The sequence below is a fragment of the Schistocerca piceifrons genome, chromosome 2, assembly GCF_021461385.2.
Source record: "Schistocerca piceifrons isolate TAMUIC-IGC-003096 chromosome 2, iqSchPice1.1, whole genome shotgun sequence".
Lineage (NCBI taxonomy): Eukaryota > Metazoa > Arthropoda > Insecta > Orthoptera > Acrididae > Schistocerca > Schistocerca piceifrons.
Genome location: NC_060139.1, coordinates 99,830,178 through 99,855,843, shown reverse-complemented (window position 1 = coordinate 99,855,843; position 25,666 = coordinate 99,830,178). Strand labels below are relative to the sequence as shown.

General features: G+C 38.8%; 1 long non-coding RNA gene across 1 annotated transcript; it reads right to left on the bottom strand.

The window, feature by feature from the left end:
* Positions 1 to 9,133: 9,133 nt before the first annotated feature.
* Positions 9,134 to 25,423, bottom strand: LOC124777333. Its single transcript, XR_007015715.1, has 4 exons — positions 25,377 to 25,423; positions 16,380 to 16,485; positions 16,079 to 16,248; positions 9,134 to 10,226 (listed from the first exon to the last, which is right to left on the bottom strand). It is a non-coding gene; the product is annotated as an uncharacterized LOC124777333 (long non-coding RNA).
* Between the last annotated feature and the right edge of the window lie 243 nt (positions 25,424 to 25,666).

Below are 25,666 nucleotides of genomic sequence, written 5' to 3'. Positions count from 1 at the left end.
ACATTTAATTCTCCCTACAAAAGTTCCTGTAATAGAGAAATTATTATTCCAAACTACTCTTAAGTATTTCACATGCATACCATGTCTCCACTCTTTTGTCATTACGGAGCACACCTAAAACGGGTCTTTACCAACACTAGATCCAGCGGCAGAGTGCTGAAACATGGCCGTTCTTTAGGTCATCTCGCACCTCTGTCGAGGTTGGGGGAAGACCATGCTACCCATTGGTCAGCCACATTTCAGGCGCTCAAAGCTCAGGTAAATTTCATCTCTTTGGTTCTACCAAAGATGACCAAAGGACCGTCTCAAAGATGATCATATACTGCACATTCACTACCTGCGGTTAGCAGACGACCATACATTCATTCATTTCACAGATCTCACCAAGTTGGGTGTAGGAATTTATTTTGTGGGGGTGCACATGTGATCAATTAAATAAATAAATTGTCAATCTTTCCTACACTGGTGTCCGGCTTCGGTGTATTAAGTGAAATTGAGTTATTATTACAAAAAATATGTTGTTCTGAAAAGAATAACGAAGAATGTTGTACCTATTTTCAATGTCGGGCGGTACAGTACCCTTTCAAGGTAATGCCTGAAATGTGGTATTCTCGGCACATTCTTGACACTGTGGATCTAGGAATATGGAATTCCCTAACGAATTCGGAAATGTAATGTCACATGAAGCTAGTTCCAACTACCACTCAGCGTTCAAAGTCTGTTAATTCCGGTCGTGGGGCCATAATCACGTCGGAAACCTTTTCAAATGGATCACCCGAGTACAAATGACAGCTCCACCGATGCGCTCGCCTTTCATACCTTGTGCACGCGTTGCTACGGCCTTCTGTATATGTGCATATTGCTACCCCATGCCTTTTCTCACCTCAGTGAATTACTACCTGCCACATACGTATGAAGTGACCACGACGAGAGAATCAGAGCAATTAGAACTCATACAGAGTTCTACTGACAATCATTGTCTCCATGTGTTATTCTCGAATGGAACAGGGAGAGGGGGGAGAGGGTACAAATGATTGTATGTACAATAAGCCTGCCACACACCGTTGAGTGTGTGTCGATGTAGATGAAGATGTATGTATATATAGTAGTTGGTTTGATGATTCGTTTAATTTCCTAGCCTTTTAGTATTCTCTTTTTCTTTCTTTTCGAACAGCTCATCTGATGATGAATTGGAAATGAGGCGACGGTGGTTATGATACCATTTGATTGACCTCAGGCTGACATATACAGTTTGATTCACGAAGATATGCAAATATTTTAATATGTTACTTTACAAGTAAAACTGAAGAAAAAAGTTCATGTAAACATAATTCCACAAATGTTTAGTTACAGAGTTGTGGCTAATAAAAGATTTTGCCTGATGAAATTTAGCAACTTTGCCAATATAAAGCCACTACATAACTGTACGAGGCGAAAGTAAAGTACAGTTTCCATTTATTTTGTTGTTATTGATCTGGTGAATCTAATACAACATGTCCCAGAAGTGCATCTGCAGTAGTTCTCCAGAACATCCAGAGAAAAAAAGACACAATTTCGTTAAATTTTTAATTAATAAACTACTTGGCCCAATTTGTTTTTTAAATTCTAGACAATTGCACAAAGGTTTCAACAGAAGTTGTAGAGAATTTAATTGAGGAAAAATGATGGTAATAATGTTAACTGAAACTGCATGAATGTGTCAGATAATCTGCTTTTATTAATACCATACCACACGTGAATTCATGTTAAACTGGAAAAAACAAGGTTCAGTGTTAAGGAAGTTAGTACATACAGCTTCACAATGTTGTTGTTGTTGTGGTCTTCAGTCCTGAGACTGGTTTGATGCAGCTCTCCATGCTACTCTATCCTGTGCAAGCTTCTTCGTCTCCCAGTACCTACTGCAACCTACATCCTTCTGAATCTGCTGTGTGTATTCATCTCTTGGTCTCCCTCTACGATTTTTACCCTCTACGCTGCCCTCCAATACTAAATTGGTGATCCCTTGATGCCTCAGAACATGTCCTACCAACCGATCCCTTCTTCTGGTCAAGTTGTGCCACAAACTTCTCTTCTCCCCAATCCTATTCAATACTTCCTCATTAGTTCATTGATCTACCCATCTAATCTTCAGCATTCTTCTCTAGCACCACATTTCAAAAGCTTCAATTCTCTTCTTGTCCACACTATTTATCGTCCATGTTTCACTTCCATACATGGCTACACTCCATACAAATACTTTCAGAAATGACTTCCTGATACTTAAATCTATACTCGATGTAAACAAATTTCTCTTCTTCAGAAACGCTTTCCTTGCCATTGCCAGTCTACATTTTATATCCTCTCTACTTCGACCATCATCAGTTATTTTGTTCCCCAAATAGCAAAACTCCTTTACTACTTTAAGTGTCTCATTTCCTAATCTAATTCCCTCAGCACCACCCGACCCAATTCGACTACATTCCATTATCCTCGTTTTGCTTTTGTTGATGTTTATCTTATATCCTCCCTTCAAGACACTGTCCATTCCATTCAACAGCTCCTCCAAGCCCCTTGCCGTCTCTGACAGAATTACAATGTCATCGGCGAACCTCAAAGTTTTTATTTCTTCTCCATGGATTCCAATACCTACTCCGAAATTTTCTTTTGTTTCCTTTACTGCTTGCTCAATATACAGATTGAATAATATCGGGGAGAGGCTACAACCCTGTCTTACTCCCTTCCCAACCACCGCTTCCCTTTCATGTCCCTCGACTCTTATAACTGCCATCTGGTTTCAGTACAAATTGTAAATAGCCTTTCGCTCCCTGTATTTTACCCCTGCCACCTTTAGAATTTGAAAGAGAGTATTCCAGTCAACATTGTCAAAAGCTTTCTCTAAGTCTACAAATGCTAGAAACGTAGCTTTGCCTTTACTTAATCTTTCTTCTAAGATAAGTCGTAAGGTCAGTATTGCCTCACGTGTTCCAGTATTTCTACGGAATCCAAACTGATCTTCCCCGAGGTCAGCTTCTACTAGTTGTTCCATTCGTCTGTAAAGAATTCGTGTTAGTATTTTGCAGCTGTGGCTTATTAAACTGATTGTTCGGTAATTTTCACATCTGTCAACACCCGCTCTCTTTGGGATTGGAATTATTACATTCTTCTTGAAGTCTGAGGGTATTTCGCCTGTTTCATACATCTTGCTCACCAGATGGTAGAGTTTTGTCAGGACTGGCTCTCCCAAGGCCGTCAGTAGTTCCAATGGAATGTTGTCTACTCCGGGGGCCTTGTTTTGACTCAGGTCTTTCAGTGCTCTGTCAAACTCTTCACGCAGTATCGTATCTCCCATTTCATTTTCATCTACATCCTCTTCCATTTCCATAATATTGTCCTCAAGTACATCGCCCTTGTATAGGCCCTCTATATACTCCTTCCACCTTTCTACTTTCCCTTCTTTGCTTTGAACTGGGTTGCCATCTGAGCTCTTGATGTTCATGCAAGTGTTTCTCTTTTCTCCAAAGGTCTCTTTAATTTTCCTGTAGGCAGTATCTATCTTACCCCTAGTGAGATAAGCCTCTACATCCTTACATTTGTCCTCTAGCCATCCCTGCTTAGCCATTTTTTACTTCCTGTCGATCTCATTTTTGAGACGTTTGTATTCCTTTTTGCCTGCTTCATTTACTGCATTTTTATATTTTCTCCTTTCATCAATTAAATTCAATATTTCTTCTGTTACCCAAGGATTTCTACTAGCCCTCGTCTTTTTACCTACTTGATCCTCTGCTGCCTTCACTACTTCATCCCTCAAAGCTACCCATTCTTCTTCTACTGTATTTCTTTCCCCCATTCCTGTCAATTGTTCCCTTATGCTCTCCCTGAAACTCTGTACAACCTCTGGTTCGTTCAGTTTATCCAGGTCCCATCTCCATAAATTCCCACCTTTTTGCAGTTTTTTCAGTTTTAATCTACAGGTCATATCACAATAAACGTTCAAAAACGTCTCCACCGAGTTCAATGCATTTAGATGTACGTGTATGAACAGATTTTGCTGTTCATTTCAGTTTCACAGTGTTGTTCTTAATTTTGTCTATTGCATCCATAATGCGAACAAGTAATACCTCACTTGTATTGACTTTGTCCTCATAAAATACGTCTGAGACATGTTTTATTAGATTCCCCAGACCAATAATAACGCAATAAATGGAAATCGTGCTTTAACCTCGTACAGTTTTGCGATGACTTCATATTAGCGAAGTTGTTAACTTCCATCAGGCAAAATCTTTTACTAGCCATAACTCTGTAACTAAACATTTGCGGACCTATGTTTATATGAACTTTTTTCTTTAGTTTTACTTGCTGAATAACATATTAAAATACTTGCTTATCTTCGTGAATCACCCTGTGTAATATCAATTTTATGTGACGACCTTTGTGTTTCACTGAGGCAGTATTCCAAGCCTATGTAATGTTCAATTAATTTTAGGTTCACTGTCAACATTGCAAGTGTTATAACTGTTTGCAAGTGAATCCGAAAAATCAGTACTTAAAAAAATATTGCCTGTATTTAGATGCTGCGTTCACAGATAAGCTCTTGAAGTAGCCACTCCCGTCTCGTAAGTCGAATTTGCGGTCAGGAAGAGATACGTGCTAAAATTTATTTTGGTGCTTAATCTAAAATATTATAAAATAACTAACACGTCGCTGCGACTTCGCTCTAAGTACGAAAATCTCCTTGTGTGCCGCAGTAGTAATAAATTGTTGTTGTTGTTGTGGTCTTCAGTCCTGAGACTGGTTTGATGCACCTCTCCATGCTACCCTATCCTGTGCAAGTTTCGTCATCCCCCAGTACTTACTGCAACCTACATCCTTCTGAATCTGCTTAGTGAATTCATCTCTTGGTCTCCCTCTACGATTTTTACCCTTCACGCTGCATTCCAATGCTAAATTTGCGATCCCTTGATGCCTCAGAACATGTCCTACCAACCGGTCCCTTATTCTCGTCAAGTTGTGCCACAAACTTCTCTTCTCCCCAATCCCATTCAATACTTCCTCATTAGTTATGTGATCTACCCATCTAATCTTCAGCATTCTTCTGTAGCACCACATTTCGAAAGTTTCTTTTCTCTTCTTGTCCACACTATTTATCGTCCATGTTTCACTTCCATATATGGCTACACTCCATACAAATACTTTCAGAAACGACTTCCTGACATTTGAATCTATACTCGATGTTGACAAATTTCTCTTCTTCAGAAACGCTTTCCTTGCCATTGCAAGTCTACATTTTATATCCTCTCTACTTCGACCATCATCAGTTAGTTTGCTCCCAAAATAACAAAACTCTTTTACTACTTTAAGTGTCTCATTCCCTAATCTAATTCCCTCAGCATCACCTGATTTAATTCAACTACATTCAATTATCCTCGTTTTGCTTTTGTTGATGTTCATCTTATACCCTCCTTTCAAGACACTGTCCATTCCGTTCAACTGCTCTTCCAAGTCCTTTGCTATCTCTGACAGAATTACAATATGATCGGCGAACCTCAAAGTTTTTATTTATTCTCCATGGATTTTAATACTTACCCCGAATTTTTCTTTTGTTTCTGTTACTGCTTGCTCAATATACAGATTGAATAACGTCGTGGATAGTCTACAACCCTGTCTCACTCCCTTCCCAACCACTGCTTCCCTTTGATGTCCCTCGACTCTTAGAACTGCCATCTGGTTTCTGTACAAATTGTAAATAGCTTTTCGCTCCCTGTATTTTACCCCTGCCACCTTCAGAATTTGAAAGAGAGTATTCCAGACAACATTGTCAAAAGCTTTCTCTAGTCTACAAATGCTAGAAACGTAGGTTTACCTTTCCTTAATCTAGCTTCTAAGATAAGTCGTAGGGTCAGTATTGCCTCACGTGTTCCAATATTTCTATGGAATCCAAACTGATCTTCCTCGAGGTCGGCTTCTACTAGTTTTTCCATTCGTCTGTAACGAATTTGTGCTAGTATTTTGCAGCCGTGACTTATTAAACTGATTGTTCGGTAATTTTCACATCTGTCAACACCTGCTTTCATTGGGATTGGAATCATCGTATTCTTCTTGAAGTCTGAGGGTATTTCGCCTGTCGCACACATCTTGATCACCAGAGTTTTGTCAGGACTGGCTGTCCCAAGGCCGTCTGTAGTTCTAATGGAATGTTGTCTACTCCCAGGACCTTGTTTCGGCTCAGGTCTTTCAGTGCTCTGTCAAACTCTTCACGCAGTATCATATCTCCCATTTCATAAATTACATAAGCAAAATTTCCTCGTGAATCAGTTTATCTATTAGTGAGAGCCATATTACAATTAGTTCATGATATTCTCCTATCTAAAACCGCTCTTAAATTGTGAATTTATGCTTTGCTCACGTGTCAGTTAACTGTGTCGATTTTCTCCTGTGTCAGACAAATGCGAATAAATTTCAGCAGTCTGAGTTTTTACAATGTAGGCAGGGTAACAGTCTGCTAGTCTCATACTCAGTGTGCTGGTGTAAGCTGTCGCCAGCACATCGGCCGGCAAAGATCGACAGTAGAGCGCTGGATCAAGTGTGCCTGTCACGAGAGGGGCCAGAGACACACAGACAAGCAACATTCCACCAACGCCCTCTCGACAGCAAGTATTTAGGCCGCTGCTGCTGACCGGAGGGCCGCACTGACTGATTAACTCACACTCCAGTTAGGCATCTGTCAGTTCAATTGCAGAGCGGCAGTGTTTTGATAGCAAGATTACTGATATTGTCTGCAATAGGACTATTACTGATGAGCTTGTACCACAACACACAGACTTTATTCATGTTAAGTATCCCGTACAAGTAATCTGTGGTGAACGTGTGGGTGCTATTCTGTCATTCTGCACAACGGATTAATCTGAGATGTACCCTTTACCCTGTGGCACCTGCAAGATGCAATTTCCATCCCCACGCTACTACAGAGGTCAGACAGACGCTCCTAACGATCTAAAGAGGAATGCCTGGAAAACTTTCAGCGATAAATATCTTCTGGAGTCGTCCGCTGTAAGGAAATGACACAAAAATTCACGAAATTTCTTACGTAACTAGTGGGATACTTGGCTACTGAAGTGGTGCTAGTTAGTGTAAGAAAAACATGAAACTAACGAAAATTATTATTTTTTTCGCAAAAATTCTTAGAAATCACAATGGCACTTTTAGTTATGAACTAAACAAATTATTTCCGGGTTCTTTTCGGAATGTGAAGTTACCTCTTAAGGATAAGATTCGCTAATGAAGTTTCTATACAAAGTTTAAGATTGTTATTGACTTGGCAGAATGGCTGAGAGCCGCGCCTACTCAACTTGAATAATTATCCGTTGGAAATGTCGTGTGACGAGGGCCTCCGTTAGAATGTTGCTAGGTACGGTTGAGGCAGTCGCGTGTGAAATACAGTGAAGTGTACTGTTGTGGAGGAAATATGGGGCTCGCAAGAGCTGTAGCGCACAATACCGCAAGCTGCGATGACTGCTGCGCCGCTCGCTGCTGACAAATAAGATAACTCTCGTTCTATCTGGATTGACCTTCGCCAATCAAACTTTCCCTACGCCTTGATGAAGTCGAGGACTCCTATTCGCTCCTAGTCTAACTATTGGCGTGGTACACCAGTCAGATAACCAGTCCACCGTGATGTCACTCAAAAATTCGCTTGTAGGCGTTTAACTATAACTCTGTCCGTTCACACCTCACAATAAGTGTGGCAGCCAGCACTGTGAACAATGCTTAATCGCAAGGACTCAATATAGAGCGAAGTACTGAGGAGAGACTTGTTCCATGCTCTTTGAGTACATGCTCTCGTTACGTGTTCTCGCTCCAAGAGCGACAACGGAACGGCCCCTCTTCACGCCAGATGTGAAGGGGTATATCTTTCGGTCTCTTCCATTTCTCCTCCAGCTCAAGGCGTCAGGAATATCGTCTGCCAATCAGCATTGCTCTTCTAAAACGGGAGAATGACGTTTCGTTTAAGGCGACCAATGCGGAAATCTGTAGCATTGGCATTTTGCGTGTGCTGTCTCCCTCTGAAAATGCATTCTATGTTTGTAAAGATTGCGTAGGCTGGGCGCTCCCACACAATGTAGCGGAATTTGCTTTTAAGCCGAACACGGGGTCGTTCTCCCTTTCACTCCGGCAAACGCTGTCTGCTCTACAGGCGGTCGCCGGCCGATGTAGATGCGTTGACTCATCCTCTGAAGGGACGAGCCTCCTGGCATGCGGTTTACCTCTCCTGAACTAAAAGCTTTTGTGACCGTCGTGTCTTGAATGTGTGTGTGTGTGTGTGTGTGTGTGTGTGTGTGTGTGTGTGTGCGCGCGCCAGCCTCAAGTATTTCAATCTCGGTACGCACTTGCGATTTACTTCTTATTTGCATATCGTTTACATGAATTCATACAACATTGACTTTATCTTATCGAGTTTGGGTTCGAATGAAGCGTGTTGATGTGCGGAATATGACTGTGAGGGCGGAATATGTAAGCATTGAAAGTCAGGAGACCACGACGTCTTACAGTAAATAAAGAACCATGTTAATCCACGTGTGCATTTGTGCTGCAGGAAGAGGACACTGGCCACCCATAATAACATCCTCTCCCTTGCTCCTACAGTCAAGACTCTACACTCAAAAAGGTAAAATTGTATTTTAATTTAACCTATTTAACTCTGAGCAAGTGTAGAGAAATAAATGCCATAAATACAAAGTTTACAATTAAAGATAAAATGCCAGAAAATAAAGATAAATTATTCTCAAAAATTGGTCTTGGGCTGGCGTTACCATAGCAACAATCTCTAATTTCACATCGCCTTTTAAGTGCTCAGCCAACCAGTACCACATCCTCTTAAGTGTGGTTTGTTTCTTTCCAGGTCTTGGGGTAGCTACTCATGTAATAAACAGCTTCATTTTCTGTTCTTGATTTCATATCTGTGACACCATAGGACGCCAGAAGCAGGATAACAGGAACAAATATGCTGTACAAAAAGAAGCTGTTTCCATTTATGAATATGAAACCTACCAAGCACCAACGGGAATCCATTAACTTTTTCATCGCATTTTTGTTCTGAAATTTAAAAAGCATTTAAATAATTAAATAAAAAAGCATCCTATTTGAGCCCCATTTATTTTATTATTAACAAACATTACACAAAAAGAGCTGAAGATGCTGTTTAGTTACAACTTAATGACTACTTTAAACGTTACATTCTTGATCACCAACGTTTTCACATAATTTTTTTTTTAAGATTCTCGATTTATACACACAATTTTGAATTGTGGAAATATGCATGGCTGTTTTCCAGGCACACTGTATCATTATAATGTGTGACGAAATGAAGATATAAGGGGGATTATTTTCAGTAGCTTGTTCCCCCAGCATGGGGAGTGCTACATGTGCAGAGTAAAGTCTACTTAGGATAGCATCCTCACCCACTGCAGCCCAGTTAATTTATGGAAGAGGGGGAAAGGGGAGGGCATAAAAAACCCTCACCCAGGTGAGAACTGTGAATAGTCTGTGATACTGTAACTAGGCTGGTAACAATAAAGAACTGTACTGCAGGAAGTTGGGACACTATTGTCCCCGCCTCAAAACAGGTGCAGATGGTTCACACCAAGATCTCCAGTGTGTGAACTCATCTGACTGGCCCCTTCAACAATCTCATCCAAAGTGAAAAATGATCACTAACAACTAAGAATAAAGTCATATAAATAAGTAATTTGCGAGCATCATTAGTTTCCCATATTCAGCTTTAGTAGATTTGTTGAGTTTTTCAGTGAGGCGCAGTTCTTTCTTCGCTTACAGTTTTCATGCTTTCCTTTGAGGCACATTTCGTTCTTTGCATAAGGTTTTTGAGCCTCTTTTCGAGGCACAATTTCTTCTTCACATACAGTTTCCATATTTCTTTTGAGGCACGGTTCTTTCTTCACATACAGTTATCATGTTTTCTTTTGTGGTACAGTTCTTCCTTTGGATACAGTTCTCATGTTTTCTTTAGAGGCACAGTTCTTTTATTACATAGTTTTCATGTTACATATGTATACATAGGGCTTATATTTTTCTGTCATAGGATTGGGGTGCTACCTAAGAGAGCCAAGAGCACAAGAGCTCTCCCCGAGCACACACACACACACACACACAACATGATTACACATGTTCATCTCACAAAGATCAGACAATTTTGTATTTTTTTTGTAGGAGCTCACGGTCTCAAACCAGTACACCTGCAAAAAGAAAATAGAGCAGATTTATTATATACAATCAAGAAAATACTTGTAATATGTTAAAGCGCTTTTAATATGTTAAAGCTATGCAGATTTGTTACAAAAATTGAACTGTGCAGAATTTACATGTGACAGTAGTGGACACATTTAAATGATTGTAAAAACATATCAAATATGAAATTACAGTTTACTGAGCATGTTCAACCTTCAACCCTTTTAAATATAAACTGTTCTGCAAACATCGTTTACTGGAGTTGCTCCGTCACTAAATAGCACAACTGAAGTTCATCTTAGTAGTAAATAAGTATTTTAGTGCCTGTACATGCCATGATGCACTGTGAACTGCAAGAGAAGTTATATTTTTTGAAAGCTAATATGTAAAGCAGTTTGCCGGCCATGGTGGCCAAGCGGTTCTAGGCGCTACAGTCTGGAACCGCGTGACCACTACGGTCGCAGGTTCGAATCCTGCCTCGGGCATGGATGTGTGTGTTGTCCTTAGGTTAGTTGGGTTTAAGTAGTTCTAAGTTCTAGGTGACTGATGACCTCAGATGTTAAGTCCCATAGTGCTCAGAGCAATTTGAACCATTTTTTTGTAAAGCAGTTTGTTTTATTTTTATGTGCACAATTGATCCATACAGGTCTTCAAGCGATAGAATTTGTAAACTATCTTTTACATTCGCAATCTTGCACAGGTCGCATCTTTAGCCGCCTCAGGGAGAAGATTCGATTTTAGTGTGTTAAACTGGTGCTTGAGTAAAATTGAATATAAGCCATCACAACTGCAATAAATTTTTTTTTTATTTTTGTATGTAAGGTTACCAGTTTCGGTCTGTTTTAGAGCATCTTCAGACCCACTTCATGATGTAGATGGTGGCTGTGAACTGAGCAGTAGTTTGCATTCATGGAGGAGCAGCGCCTGCTCAGCTCACAGCCACCATCTACATCATGATGTGGGTCTGAAGATGCTCTAAAACAGACCGAAACTGGTAACCTTACATACAAAAATAGAAAAAAAGTTTTTTGCGATGTGACTGTTTATATGCAGTTTTAAATAATAAATAAGCCAATTTACTCCAAAGAGATATGTTCCCAAAAATTGCTGGTGCTTGAGTGTTTATCTTTCGCACATTAAATTAGAAGGCGTTACAGAACCAGTTAAGCACAAAATCCTTGGCTTTCGCACACCATATTTTTTTGTCTGAGTAATGCCGGGTTGTTATAATTAAACTGATGGTGTTCCGAGTGCTGCAGTGCGGGATGTATCAATCATTAGACGCTGAAACATCGTAGGTTCACTGAGCAGTGCGCTCGTGGAGTGTGGTGAAAAAAATACTAGCTCCAGTTCCTGCTAATACCACCGATTGTAAATAGAAAAATAAATGCTGGAGCTCTCGAGAAATATGCAAAGGTTTTTATTACAGCTACCAGTCACAAAATTTGCTAAATAATGTATTATTTATTTATTGTGCGATATTTTTCGAGGGAATACCTCATCATCAGGCTACATGGCATTACAAAAACACTTTTACAAAAGATCGTGCAGATGTTAAACAGTCTGTTCATAAATGCAGTGGTTATCCTGCGGAAAAAGAGAAAACCTAGTAAGAGGCGATGTCACTTTGTAAGCTGGCCTGATGTTTGCATGGAAATGTTTTCTAACAGTCACTCACTTTGTTCACAGAAATGGAAATACCTCAGCTCATCACAACGAGACTTTCCTTGCCATTGCAAGCCTACATTGTATATCCTCTCAACTTCGACCATCTACAGCTATTTTTCTTCCCAAATCGCAAAACTCCTTTACTACTTTAAGTGTCTCATTTCCTGATCTAATTCCCTCAGCACCACCCGAATTAATTCGACTACATTCCATTATCCTTGTTTTGCTTTTGTTGGTGTTCATCTTATAACCTCTGTCTGTTCCGTTCAACTGCTCTTCCAGGTCCTTTGCTGTCTCTGACAGAATTACAATGTCATTGGCGAACCACAAAGTTTTTATTTCTTCTCCATGGATTTTAATACCTACTCCACATTTTTCTTTTGTTTCCTTTACTGCTTGCTCAATGTACAGATTGGATAACATCGGGGAGAGGCTACAACCCTGTCTCACTCCCTTCCCATCCACTGCTTCCCTTTCATGCCCCTCGACTCTTGTAACTGCCATCTAGTTTCTGTACAAATTGTAAATGGCCTTTCGTTCCCCGTATTTGACCACTGTCACCTTCGGAATTTGATAGAGAGTATTCCAGCCAACATAGTCAAAAGCTTTCTCTAAGTCTACAAATGCTAGAAACGTAGGTTTGCCTTTCTTTAATCTATCTTTTAAGATAAAGCGTAGGGTCAGTATTGCCTCTCGTGTTCCCACATTTCTGCGGAATTCAAAATGATTTACCCGAAGATTAGCTTCTACCAGTTTTTCCATTCGTCTCTAAAGGATTCGTGTTAGTATTTTTCAGCTGTGACTTATTAAATTGATAGTTCGGTAATTTTCACACCTGTTAACACCTGCCTTCTTTGGGATTAGAATTATTATATTCTTCTTGAAGTCAGATGATATTTCGCCTGTCTCATACATCTTGCTCACCAGATGGTAGAGTTTTATCATCGCTGGCTCTCCCAGTGCTGTCAGTAGATCTAACGAAATGTTGTCTGCTTCCGGGGCCTTGTTTCGACTCAGGTCTTTCAGTGATCTGTCAAACTCCTCGAGCAGTATCACATTTCCCACTTCATCTCCATCTACGTCCTCTTCCATCTCCATAATATTGCCCTCATGTGCACCGCCCTTGTATAGACCCACTGTATACTCCTTCCACCTTTCTGCTTTCCCTTCTCTGCTTAGGACCGGTTTTCCATACGAGCTCTTGATATTCATACAGGTGGTTCTCTTTTCTGCAAAGGTCTCTTAAATTTTCCTCTAGGCTGTAACTATCTTACCTCTAGTGATATATGCTTCTATATCCTCACATTTGTCCTCTAGCCGTCCTTGCTTAGCCATTTTTCACTTCCTGTCGATCTCATTTTTGAGACGTTTGTATTTCTTTTCACCTTCTTCGTTTACTGCATTTTTATATTTTCTACTTTCATCAGTTAAATTCAATATCTCTTCGGTTACCCAAGGCTATCTACTAGCCCTCGTCTTTTTACCTACTTGGTCCTCTGCTGCCTTCACTATTTCATCTCTCAAAGCTACCCATTCTTCTTCTACCGTTTTTCTTTCTCTTGTGTTTGTCAGCCTTTCCCTAATACTCTTTCTGAAACTCTCTACAACCTCTGGTTCTTTCGGTTTATCCAGGTCCCATTTCCTTAAATTTCCACCTTTTTGCGGTTTCTTCAGTTTTAATCTACAGTTCATAACCAATAAATTATGGTCAGAGTCCTCACCTGCCTCTGAAAATGTCTTACAATTTAAAACGTGGTTTCTGAATCTCTGTCTTACCACTATATAGTCTACCTGAAATCTTCCAGTGTCTCCAGGCCTCTTCCACGAATACAGCCTTCTTTCATGATTCTTAAACCATACCTTAGCTATGATTAAGCCTGCTCTAAGCAAAATTCTACCAGGCGGCTTCCTCTTTCATTCCTTACTCCCAGTTCATATTCACCTACTACTTTTCCTTCTCTTCCTTCCCCGCTATCGAATTCCAGTCCCCCATTTTCGTCTCCCTTACCTATCTGAATAATTTCTTCAATCTCTTCATCATCTGCGGAGCTAGGTGGCATATAAACTTGTACTACAGTGGTAGGTGTGTGCTTCGTGTCAATCTTGGCTGCAATAACGTGTTCATTATGCTGTTTGTAGTATGTTATCCGCGCTCCTATTTTTTATTCATTATTAATATTTGTAAATAACTGATCTCTTCTTGGGGGGAAGCCTTTCCCTAATACTCTTTCTGGAACTCTCTACAACCTCTGGTTCTTTCGGTTTATCCAGGTCCCATTTCCTTAAATTTCGTCTCCCTTACCTATCTGAATAATTTCTTCAATCTCTTCATCATCTGCGGAGCTAGGTGGCATATAAGACTCGCGCCTGTGCGGAACCTATAGGCAAGATTAAACTGATTATAGACCGCATTGCGACATGTACGCAGTCATTCTGAAGCCAAATGCAAAAGTCGTTCAGGTTACTGCTCTTTTTTCTAGTACAGCTTTCTCGTGTGTTCCTTTATTATCTAGTTTCCATTTGCTGACACTTCACAGGTTTAAAGTCTGAAATTTTATGTTAATGGACCAGCAGTTTGTGCACTGGTTTTACTGTAGTAATTTCTTTGTTACATATTTCAATCCAATAATAGTACGACTTAGACATGTAATTTATTTGGCTGATCTTGTGTGCAATAAGCAAACTGTCCAAAACACTGAACATGTTTACTTGTAGGGAATACTAGAGAACGAGTACAATCCAGGTCACCTTTTTGTGAATGAAGCATGTGAGAAATCTTGTAATTGTTCTATGTGTATAACGGTTCTATTGGTCACGCAGAGGAAAGGTAACTCTGTGCAGTCTATGAAACAAGTTTTTGTGATTACATTCTTCAACATACGCAATATGCACTGCAAAGGACTGAATCTTTCATTCGATAAAATCCCACCACGCGAACTGCGATAAATATACCGAGAAAAATCTCGTGAGAATGAGGCTGAAACAACATGTCTCCGGTAGCCTCTACAAATGCAAGAATTGAATAGAATCTAGCTGTTGTGTGGAATAAATAGCTCAGGGCCTGTTATTACTTCCTCCATCACAGAATTTTTCATGAGAATGAAATATTATAATTCTTTGTAGACGATATTATAAAATGTCGTTGTCTACAACTCAAGATTTGGAGGCCAAAGGTGGTCATGAATCACGGTAGACGAATATTCTTACTTTGTCCAACTATTTTACTTTTTACTTCAGTATTTATAAACCTTTATACGCCTATTATTGCACTACGAACCAAAGTGATATACAGTATTTTGTTAACTTCTACACACTCTCACTAGAGTAAATCTTTGTACACCTTTAACCTGCATGATCACACAAATAAACTAATTGCTCGGTGGGTGGTTGGGTGTGTGACAAAGCATTTATTCCCCTGGAGGGGATGTTCTATTAAAACCACTTAAAATGAAAAATAATTAATACGGAACCCTTCTTAACAGCAGGTGTCACCAACCGCTGTCAAAATGGAAAAGTGCAGCTGCAATTTACCATGTAAAGTTACTGCAGACACATGTGTAATTCATTAACATTTAATGAGAAACTATGAAAATTTGGTTGCACCACTGAGCACTGAACGTTTATAAGAAAGAACTGCAATGTCCATAAAGATAACAGTAATTTCAACTTGCGCAATGTTAAAAGCAAACGATTCATAGATTTAAATCAAAATGTGAAGGGAAAGCTTCTCACAAAACCGCAGAAAATGTAGTCACAAACAAAATAAAAATGTAACAAATGTTAGCTACATCCCTTCCACCTGACAAAATTTTGGGAAGGTTTATTATGAATTAGAGTACTATGCTGGAATCTAAAAAAAGAATTCATCACCAAAATCTCTAGAATACCTAGCCGCTATTCTTCCCCTGTTGTTTCATTACTGTGTTACCCCTGACGAATATCGACAGTTATACAGCTACCGCACTTTTGTCTTTATTCTTTGAACAGTTTATGAGTGCTTTCTTGTCTTCCTCCAAACCTTATTCTTTGTCGTGTAGTTTGCAATTATGGCATGCAATCTGTGTCTGCCAAGCACGTTTAAAGTAATACATCACAGAATTTGTGCTACAGGTTTATACCGAGTAGAACAGCACAAAATTAGGAAACTAATAATCTGAGGCTAATGTCGGTCGTAAAGTATTACTTTACTTACCAGGAGAAAACAGTTGACTCATTTCTTTTACAAAGATGATCTGCAGAGCTGAGATTTGCATCAGCACAAGAAAGTGTGGCACATTTCATTTTCAGATTACTTTTTCCTTGAAGACTCAATAAAAGACCCGTCATTTTATGTTGTGACGAAATGATAGTTGGGCTTATTTTCTGTAAACCGAAGTATCCAGTGATAAAGACGAAGGGTACGAGAAAGTCACATGAAATACTCTGACAATACTAATGGAAAAATCTTTAGAGTAAATAAAAGTTACAGAATTTTATGTGTTAAATGAACCCACCTGACGTCTGATGATGGTAATAAATATTAACATAACACACCCTGGGGCTAATACGGGTGTGTAGTCGATGATGTGATGATGCCATGTCATCTCATTTTATGTAATGCTGGAATAAGAAATAATTATATATTACTTGAAGTGGTCATGGTATGATTATTTCAAAAACAAACGAAATGGATATTTACAAAGTAAAATTACCAGATGCATTATAGTACCTGCCCTTTCATCTTGACAGACAAAGTAATCAGTTCTTATCAACAAGATACACCGTATCTACTGTTTCATTACCACACATATCTGGCTAAAAGAAACGCAGAGGCCTCATGCTATTTCATTTATCTATTTCAGTAGTATGACACATTACGGATCTAGAACAAGTGAACAGGTAATACAGAATTAAATATTAAATATGTATTACAACTGTAATGCAGTTTATCACACACGTTGTGAGCGTACTGTAATTCCACTTTATGCAATAGCTGAAAATTAAGGTAGCCACGCTGGCGCTTGTAATTTGGTGCGAAGCACTGTCGCCACAGCTGATCATTGGCGCCAGTTGGCGCTCGAGGCAGTCAACTTGTGTCACGACTTGCGTAAGCTGGACAGTGGAGTGTCGGCATGTAAATCGCGTTATATGGAAAATGGTAATTTTCTACTAATGCTTTGCTGCAATGTGGTTTGAATACTGTGAAGAGTCAGACGGAAGTATTTTTTATGAGAGTGCAGTGTATTAGACAACAAATGAATGGGAATATTGAGAAACCCCACACGTCCAATTTTTCGACAAAGTTGAATTACCCCCGAATTTGTATTTTAAACATATAGGCCGATCACGATATAGAGAAATCCCATATATTGTGGTATTTTCCGTGTTTTTACGCAGCCTTAGTCTCGCCTGAACTAAAGAGAAACGCCACTTGTACAAAAGACACGGACTTTCTCACAATTTTAAGTTTTCAACAATGTTTTAAGCAGAGGGAATAATCGATATTGTCTGTTATAACTTACATAAAATACTAGGAAAACACCAATATGGTGCGGTACCTGGATGCAATGTAATATTAGCTGCCTGCAATCTACGGGATGTCATTTGTACTCTGGCGGACAATAAATACCCCAGCGTGCTACTATTTTTAGACTTTAAAAAAGCGTATGACAGCATAAACCATGAATATCTGATTAAGGTTCTGACGAAGATCTTGATTAATCCGACAAAACTGTAACTAGGAGATCTATCAGGAAACGCCGGCCGAAGTGGCCGTGCGGTTAAAGGCGCTGCAGTCTGGAACCGCAAGACCACTACGGTCGCAGGTTCGAATCCTGCTTCGGGCATGGGTGTTTGTGATGTCCTTAGGTTAGTTAGGTTTAACTAGTTCTAAGTTCTAGGGGACTAATGACCTCAGCAGTTGAGTCCCATAGTGCTCAGAGCCATTTGAACCATCTATCAGGAAAGGTTGCCGCCAATCTGACGGAAGTGAAGAACCTCGTCAACGACTTCAACACAGTCACAGGTGCGAAACTAAACAAGAGAAGGCTACGTTGCTCCATGTAGGGCAAAACACAAAGCTCTCTGGGTCTGCTGGGGTGCAGTGCCAGACGTGATGGCGACAAAAAAACTGGACAGACATGCTGCACGAGATCTGAGCCACCACATGCAATTATTGTGACAGGGAATTAGATCTCTTGCAAAGAGTGCACACAGTCAGAATATCTATAGTGACTAGAATGCACTACCTGGGCCATAACCTACCAGTCTCAAATCACCTAGCAGACAGCATACAGAAGGCGTTCTATTGATATCTCATCAGAGGCCGCATTTTCAAAGTAAGCTTTGAAACGTTGACCTTACCAACCTCATTAGGAGAGATTGGTCTTATCAGAGCCAACATAAGTGTCGGACCTCACCAATCAACCGTATGCCTAGAACTATCACTAATGGCACACCGATCTTAATTAAGAGCTTAATGCTAAATTGCAAGCGATGCAGTATAATTCTACCAATTAATGAAGCTATATTCCAGTAACCTTCCGCCATATTAGGCTCTACTACTGCGAGTTCAGTTACATACTACAAGCTGACAACATCCATCCACTTCATTACAACGTGAAAATCTATAGTTTTCTCGCAACAGATGGTAGAGACCACGGTCATTTAAAAATACCCACAAGCTAAGTGGAATACCATCTCACGAAATATCCATAGCCCTGCATTGCCATCACGCATCCGCTCTATATGGTACCTAATCATCAGCCAGTGAGAAGCTCCACAACATCCACCTGAGCCCCACACCCGCCTGTACGATATCCGGTCACGTGGACACCTTAATCCATAGGTTCACCTGTGGCACAGCTGGACTAATCACGGCACACATGTGAAGTAGACTTCTGATAATTGGCCGCACGGTTCCGCACATCGGCATCATGGAATTAACCAGACCAGAAAAAACGCGATATCCCCGCAGGAAGCAAAATGCCGCCATTTGATTTTATGTTACACCGCTGCTTGTATTATCAACCATTGTCATACAACACTTGAAGAATACTAAGCATATATGGAATACGAACAAGCAAAGGTAAGAGGACAAAGAGATTACTTTGACACATATTGTAACATGTTGAAAATTATGGTGCAGATATGAATCAATTTATTTAAGTCACTACTTAATACAAAACAATGTATCACAAAACATGAAAAAAACAGCAAAACTTACAGAACTATGCTATGTTAATATCATTATTATTTCTCAATAGGAAAGGGAAGGGTAAATTGACAGGGTTGTTAGCGAAATGCATAAGGGGGGACAGTAGTACTAATGGATGTACCTCTCTTTTGGACTAATATCAGTGTCCAATGAGAAGTTCAGGCAGGCAGGTGCTAAAGAGGTCCAGAACTCAGAAAATTCTCACAATAGGAAAGTAAATAATAATGTTACCATACTTAACCAGAATATTGGTGGATTAAAGAAAAAAGTAGATTCTCACGAAAGTAAAGTGAAAAATAATGTTACCATTTTTCACCAAAATATTCCGGGATTGAAGAATAAAGCAGATGAGCTCCTGGTTTGTTTAGATGACATTGAATCTGGTAATGTAATAGATATACTATGCCTGTCTGAGCATCACATTGTGTCTGATATGGAAAAGGTAAATATCAGTGGTTATAAACTAGCTGCACATATGAGTAGAGAGACTAAGGTGAGAGGAGGAGTTGCCACATATGTCAAAAGTTATCGCTGTGTAAAAAGCTTACATACAAAAAAGTTTTGTCTAGAGCAACATATAGAAGCATGTGCCTGTCAACTTAAAATGAAGGAGGGCTCTTTTATAACTGTAACAGTATATAGATCCCCTTTAGGAAGCTTTCATTTATTCCTGGAAAACTTGGATGCCTTGTTGTGCTGTCAGATAGGGGAAAGCAAATTATTATTTGTGGGGACTTCAATGTTGATTCACTGAAAGAGTGTAATAGGAAGAATGACCTGTAAGTCTTGCTCGGTTTTTTCAATTTGACATCTGTCATTAATTTTCCTACTTGGGTAGTAAAGGACAATAGCACATCGATAGATACCACTTTTATAGACCAAGATAGGTTTAAAAACATAAATTCTTGTCCTGTTGAGAATGGCCTTTCAGATCATGATGCTCAGCTAGTTACAGTATATGACATAGCTTCATTCAGTAATTCAAAACTACCCTCCAAAGTTGTGCATTCAATTACTCCCTCAACAATTAGAAATTTCAGAGAAAATCTTCAGCAGTTAGACTGGGATGAGGTGTACAAGGAACCTGATGCTAATTTAAAATATAACTTATTTCATGATACACTTTTAAGAGAATATGAAAACTGTTTTCTCAAGAAAGTAGTTAAATTTAATTATAAGAAACCATGCAAAAAATCTTCGCTTACTAAAGGAATAAAAATATCTTGTAACCACAAAAGGGAACTGTATCTAACAACAAGAAAGAGTAATAACCCAAAAACAGCCAAATATTATAAAAACTACTGTGCTACATTAAGAATCGATATTAAAAAGTCCAAAAGAATGTGCATCATGTCTGACATTAATACCTCTGATAACAAAATCAAAACAATTTGGAATATTATTACAAGGGAGACAGGACAACCAAGAGTACAGGTTGACAGCATCACCATCAAAGCAAATGGAAACTTGATAAACAACAAACTGGAAGTCGAAAATATTTTGAATAATCATTTTTTAAATGTTGTAGAGAAAATAGGATCTAAGTGTTCATTAGAAGAAGCAAGGCAGTTAATGGAAGAGGCCTTACCCACACCATTTGATACAATTGAAATTCCATCCACCTCTCCTTCTGAAATTAGGAAGATAATAAACTCTCTCAAGAATAAATGCTCACATGGAATTGATGGCATTTCCAGCAGGATAATAAAAGCTTGTTCCCAAAGAATAAGTGGGATTCTTAGTCACATATGTAATAGCTCTCTGAAGCAGGGTATTTTCCCAGATAGACTGAAGTATGCCATTGTCAAACCACTGCATAAGAAAGGGGATACGTCTGAAAAAAAAATGGTTCAAATGGCTCTGAGCACTATGGGACTTAACATCTATGGTCATCAGTCCCCTAGAACTTAGAACTACTTAAACCTAACTAACCTAAGGACATCACACAACACCCAGTCATCACGAGGCAGAGAAAGATACGTCTGATGTCAACAACTACCACCCAATCTCTCTTCTGACTGTGTCATCCAAAATTCTTGAAAAAGTAATGTATTGTAGAGTAGCTTCACACTTTTGTAAAAATAAAGTTTTAACAAAATGTCAGTTTGGTTTCCACAAGGGTTTTTCAACGGAAAATGCTATATATATTTTCACTAATGAAATAATAAATGCTCTGAGTAACCGGAAGTCAGCTGTTGGGATTTTTTGTGATCTATCAAAGGCTTTTGCTTGTGTAAATCATGGAATACTTCTAGATAAGCTCAAGTACTGTGGTATGAATGGGACAGTGCTCAAATGGTTTAAATCATGCCTAACTGGAAGACTGCAGAAAGTTGAAATAAGCAGTTCACATGATATGCAAAAAACTGGTGATTTCTCAAACTGGGGAACAATCAAGAATGGGGTGCCGGAAGGTTCGGTCTTGGGTCCTCTGCTGTTCTTAATATATATTAATGACTTGCCATTCTATATTCATGAAAATGCAAAGCAGGTACTTTTTGCTGATGATACAAGTATAGCTATCACACCCAACAGACAAGAACTAACTAGTGAAATTGTAAACTATGTTTTTCAGAAAATCATTAGGTGGTTTTCTGCAAATGGGCTCTCATAAAACTTTGACAAAACACAGTATATACATTTCCACACAATAAATGGAATGACACCATTAATAAATATAGACTTTGATCAGAAATCGGTAGCTAAGGTAGAATATTCAAAATTTCTAGGTGTATGCATTGATGAGGGGTTGAACTGGAAAATGCACACTGAGGATCTGCTGAAACGCTTGAGTTCAGCTACTTATGCTATTAGGGTCATTGCAAATTTTGGCGATATATATCTGAGTAAATTAGCTTACCACACCTATTTTCATTCTCTGCTTTTGTATGGCATCATATTCTGGGGTAACTCATCATTGAGTAAAAGAGTGTTCATTGCACAAAAGCGTGTAATCAGAATAATTGCTGGAGCTCATCCAAGATCATCCTGCAGACATTTATTTAAAGAACTAGAGATCTTCACTGTAGCCTCACAATATATATATTCACTTATGAAATTTGTTGTTAACAATCCGAACGAATTCAAAAGTAATAGCGGTGTACATGGTTACAACACTAGGAGAAAGGATGATCTTCACTACTCAAGGTTAAATCTAACTTTGGCTCAGAAGGGGGTACATTATGCTGCTACAAAAGTCTTTGGTCACTTACCTAATAGCATCAAAAGTCTGACAGACAGCCATATAGCATTTAAAAGGAAATTAAAAGAATTTCTTAATGGCAACTCCTTCTACTCATTAGATGAAATTTTGGATATAGTAAGTGGGTAATTACCCCAACCCCCACAAAAAAATTAAAAATATTAACTGTCATGTAATATTTTGTGTAATGTAATATCTTGTACAGACACCTTTTATTAACCTGACACGTTCCACATCATTACGAAGTGTCATATTCATGTTATATGGAAAAAGTACTAATCTAGTCTTATTTTTTCATTTATGTGGCAAGGAGCCAATTTTAGTGTCTACAAGAAGACATTTTAAATCATCAGAAGATTACTTTCATCTACCAGAAGACAGATAACACTTGCCCTACTAACGTAGCACTGTTCTGTTAGCTACAGAAAATGTTAAGAACAATACAAGAAGACAGAAAAGAAAATTTCTGTTTCACAGCTATGCAGAAGAAGGCTATTTTGTTAACAGTAGCAGAGTATTGTTTGGCACAAACATCAACATCCTATAATTATATGCAAGACTAAAATAACTTTCAACAAGAATATTTTCAAGATTGAAAAACTAACTGTCCCTTTGTGGATTAGTGCATTGATGTGAGGAATATTTAAGATTCTAAAAGACTATTTGATAAGAGTCATTTGTTGCCATCTGTATCCAAGCGATTAATTTATCTTGTGGTTCGATAATAAAAATGGAACAGCTTACTACAAGGAATTCTTTACTTGTACCACTGCTTGAACATAAAACTACTGAATACAGTGCAAAAATAATTTTTGTGAATCCTTTCCTTAATTACTACAAACTGTTAACTGTATTTGCATTAAGGGCATATTTATGCATTCACAAATAACGAAAATTTTCGTATAAAGTAAATGGAAGGTGCAGTTTGCAGTTTTAACTATCAGAAAAAATTGACTGTAAACCAGCATCAGCAACAACAGCTCAGGTATAAATGCTGACATCACAAATAGAAAATGAAGAGATAGAGAAAGTCAATGAGAAATTTGAATGTGTAATTCAGTATGTGAAGAGAGATGAAAATCAAATAATCACAGGTGACTGAAATGCTCTACTGGAGATATGAATAGGAGAGAGCGTAGTGTGAGAATATAGGCTTGGTAGTTGCAATGAGAAAAGAGAAAGTCTAATTGCATTTTGCAATAAAAATTTCAGCCAGCGAATGGGCAGTTCAGAATTCAAAAGAGGAGGAAATGTACTTGGAAAAGATTGCGGTCACACAGTGATTTAATTGTAAGATATACCCAGAGGATGATATAGACTCAGCTTACAATTTACTTATGGTGAGGAGTAGGCTGTAATTTAAGAGAATCATCCGGAAGAATCACTAAGCAAAGAAGTGGGATTCTGAAGTACTAAAGAATGACTGGGTGTATTTGAAGTTCTCTAAGGCGTAGGTACTGCGATTGTGAATATCAAAATAGATAGTTCCTTTGAGGAGGAGTGGATATCCCTAAAAAGGGCAATCACTGAAGTTGTACACTTAGGAATGGAATAAACATGACGTTTTGGGAAATCAAGGTGAAATGGCTTCAGGAAAAATATGAAGTAATCGAAAGAGACATATTCGTTAAAGGACTGATTCAGAATAAACAGTCTGAACAATATTCGGTGAAGTTAAAAGCAAAGGCATCAACTTTAAGAATGCAAGAAGAATTCTATTGTTAAATTACTGACAAGAATAATATGCAGTAGAATGGAAAAGAAAGTTGATGATCTGTCAAATAATAAATAAACAGTTCGGTTTTAAGAAAAGTAACTGCAGCAGAAAGCCAGTCCTGAAGTTGTGACTGATTTGAAAGAGTGTAAGACAAGTATGTAGTCTACTGCTCAATCTATAAATCAAAGAAGCAGTGGCCGAAATAACAGAAAGTATTAGAAGTTCAATTAAAATTCAGGATGAAAGGATATCGATAAAAACATCCCCTAATGACATTGCTATCCTCAGTGAAAGTGAGGAAGAATTGCCAGGTCGATGGAAAGGAATGAACATACTAATGAGAACCCATTACTGGTTGAGAGTTAACCAAGGAAATCGAACATACCGAGAAAAATCAGAAATGAAATAAGCGATAAACCTAACATGGACATTTGTGACCACGACGCAGACGAAATAAAGAAATTCTGCTACATTGGAAACAAAATAACTCATAGTGGGCGAAGCAAGGGGACATGAATTTCGGACTAGCGCAGGCAAAGAGTGCATTTTTCGCCAAACCAAGTCTACTAAAATCAAACATAGAGTTCACATGGAAGAAGAAACTTCTGAAAATGTACATCTGTTGCACAGTATTGTACAGAAAGGAATCATGGAATGAGGGAAATCTGGAGAAGAAGAGTTGTGGTGCTGTTGAAGAGTATTGAAGATTAGGTGGACTGATAAGATAAGAAATGAGGAGGTTCGCCACAGACTCGGCGAGGAGAAGAAAAATATTGTCTGTAATTATGACATGATGATAGGATAAGTGTTAACACAGCAGGGAATAATTTCAGTGATACCCGAGAGAATTGTGGAGTATAAATACCGTAAGGGAAGACAGAAATTGGAATACATTCAACGGAATTCATGGCGGATTGCATCAAAATAGTCTAAATACGAATCACCTAAATTAAAAATATGTTGGCACTGGTGTTTGCGGGGAGCAAGGGTGTGCCCCCTTTCACACACTAGCCAATTTGCCTCATCGATAGCCAACTAAAAGTAGAAGTATTTAATCTAATAGAATGAAAGAGCTTCAAACAGCAACACATATCTTTGTCTGCCTTCGTAGGACATTAATGGGCAAAGAACTGCCATAAAAATAAATTTAATTTCTTTGCGGTTTATGGCTCCTTGTAAAGTTATTATTATGTTTTACCATAGCAAGTCGTGATAAATTCCCATCGTCTAGCCACACAAACAATGAAATCAAACCAAGCCGTTACTCAATCTTAGGATTATTTCTTAGTGTACAGTAACAGGACAGAATAGTAATGATACTGTAATATTAAAATAGGAAAACAAATAGCAGACTACGCACACACTATGTTACTTACTTTGATGCGGCTTCCTGCCCTTTACGCGGGGAGCGCCTTCATTCTCGACAGGAAAGGGGCCTTTGCGTCTTTCTCTGGTCTTATATAGCCCGTTCCGTGTCACAGCATGGAGGTGGGGAAACTACCGACCTCGTGAAAGACATTCAGCAATCTTATCACGTACACCGCTAAGTACTGATTAGCCTAGACCTTCATTTTCTACTCTTTGTGATGCTAGTTGGGGAAAGTGGGGAACTACCGACCTCGTGAGAGACAATCAACAATTTTATCATATACATTGCTAACAACTG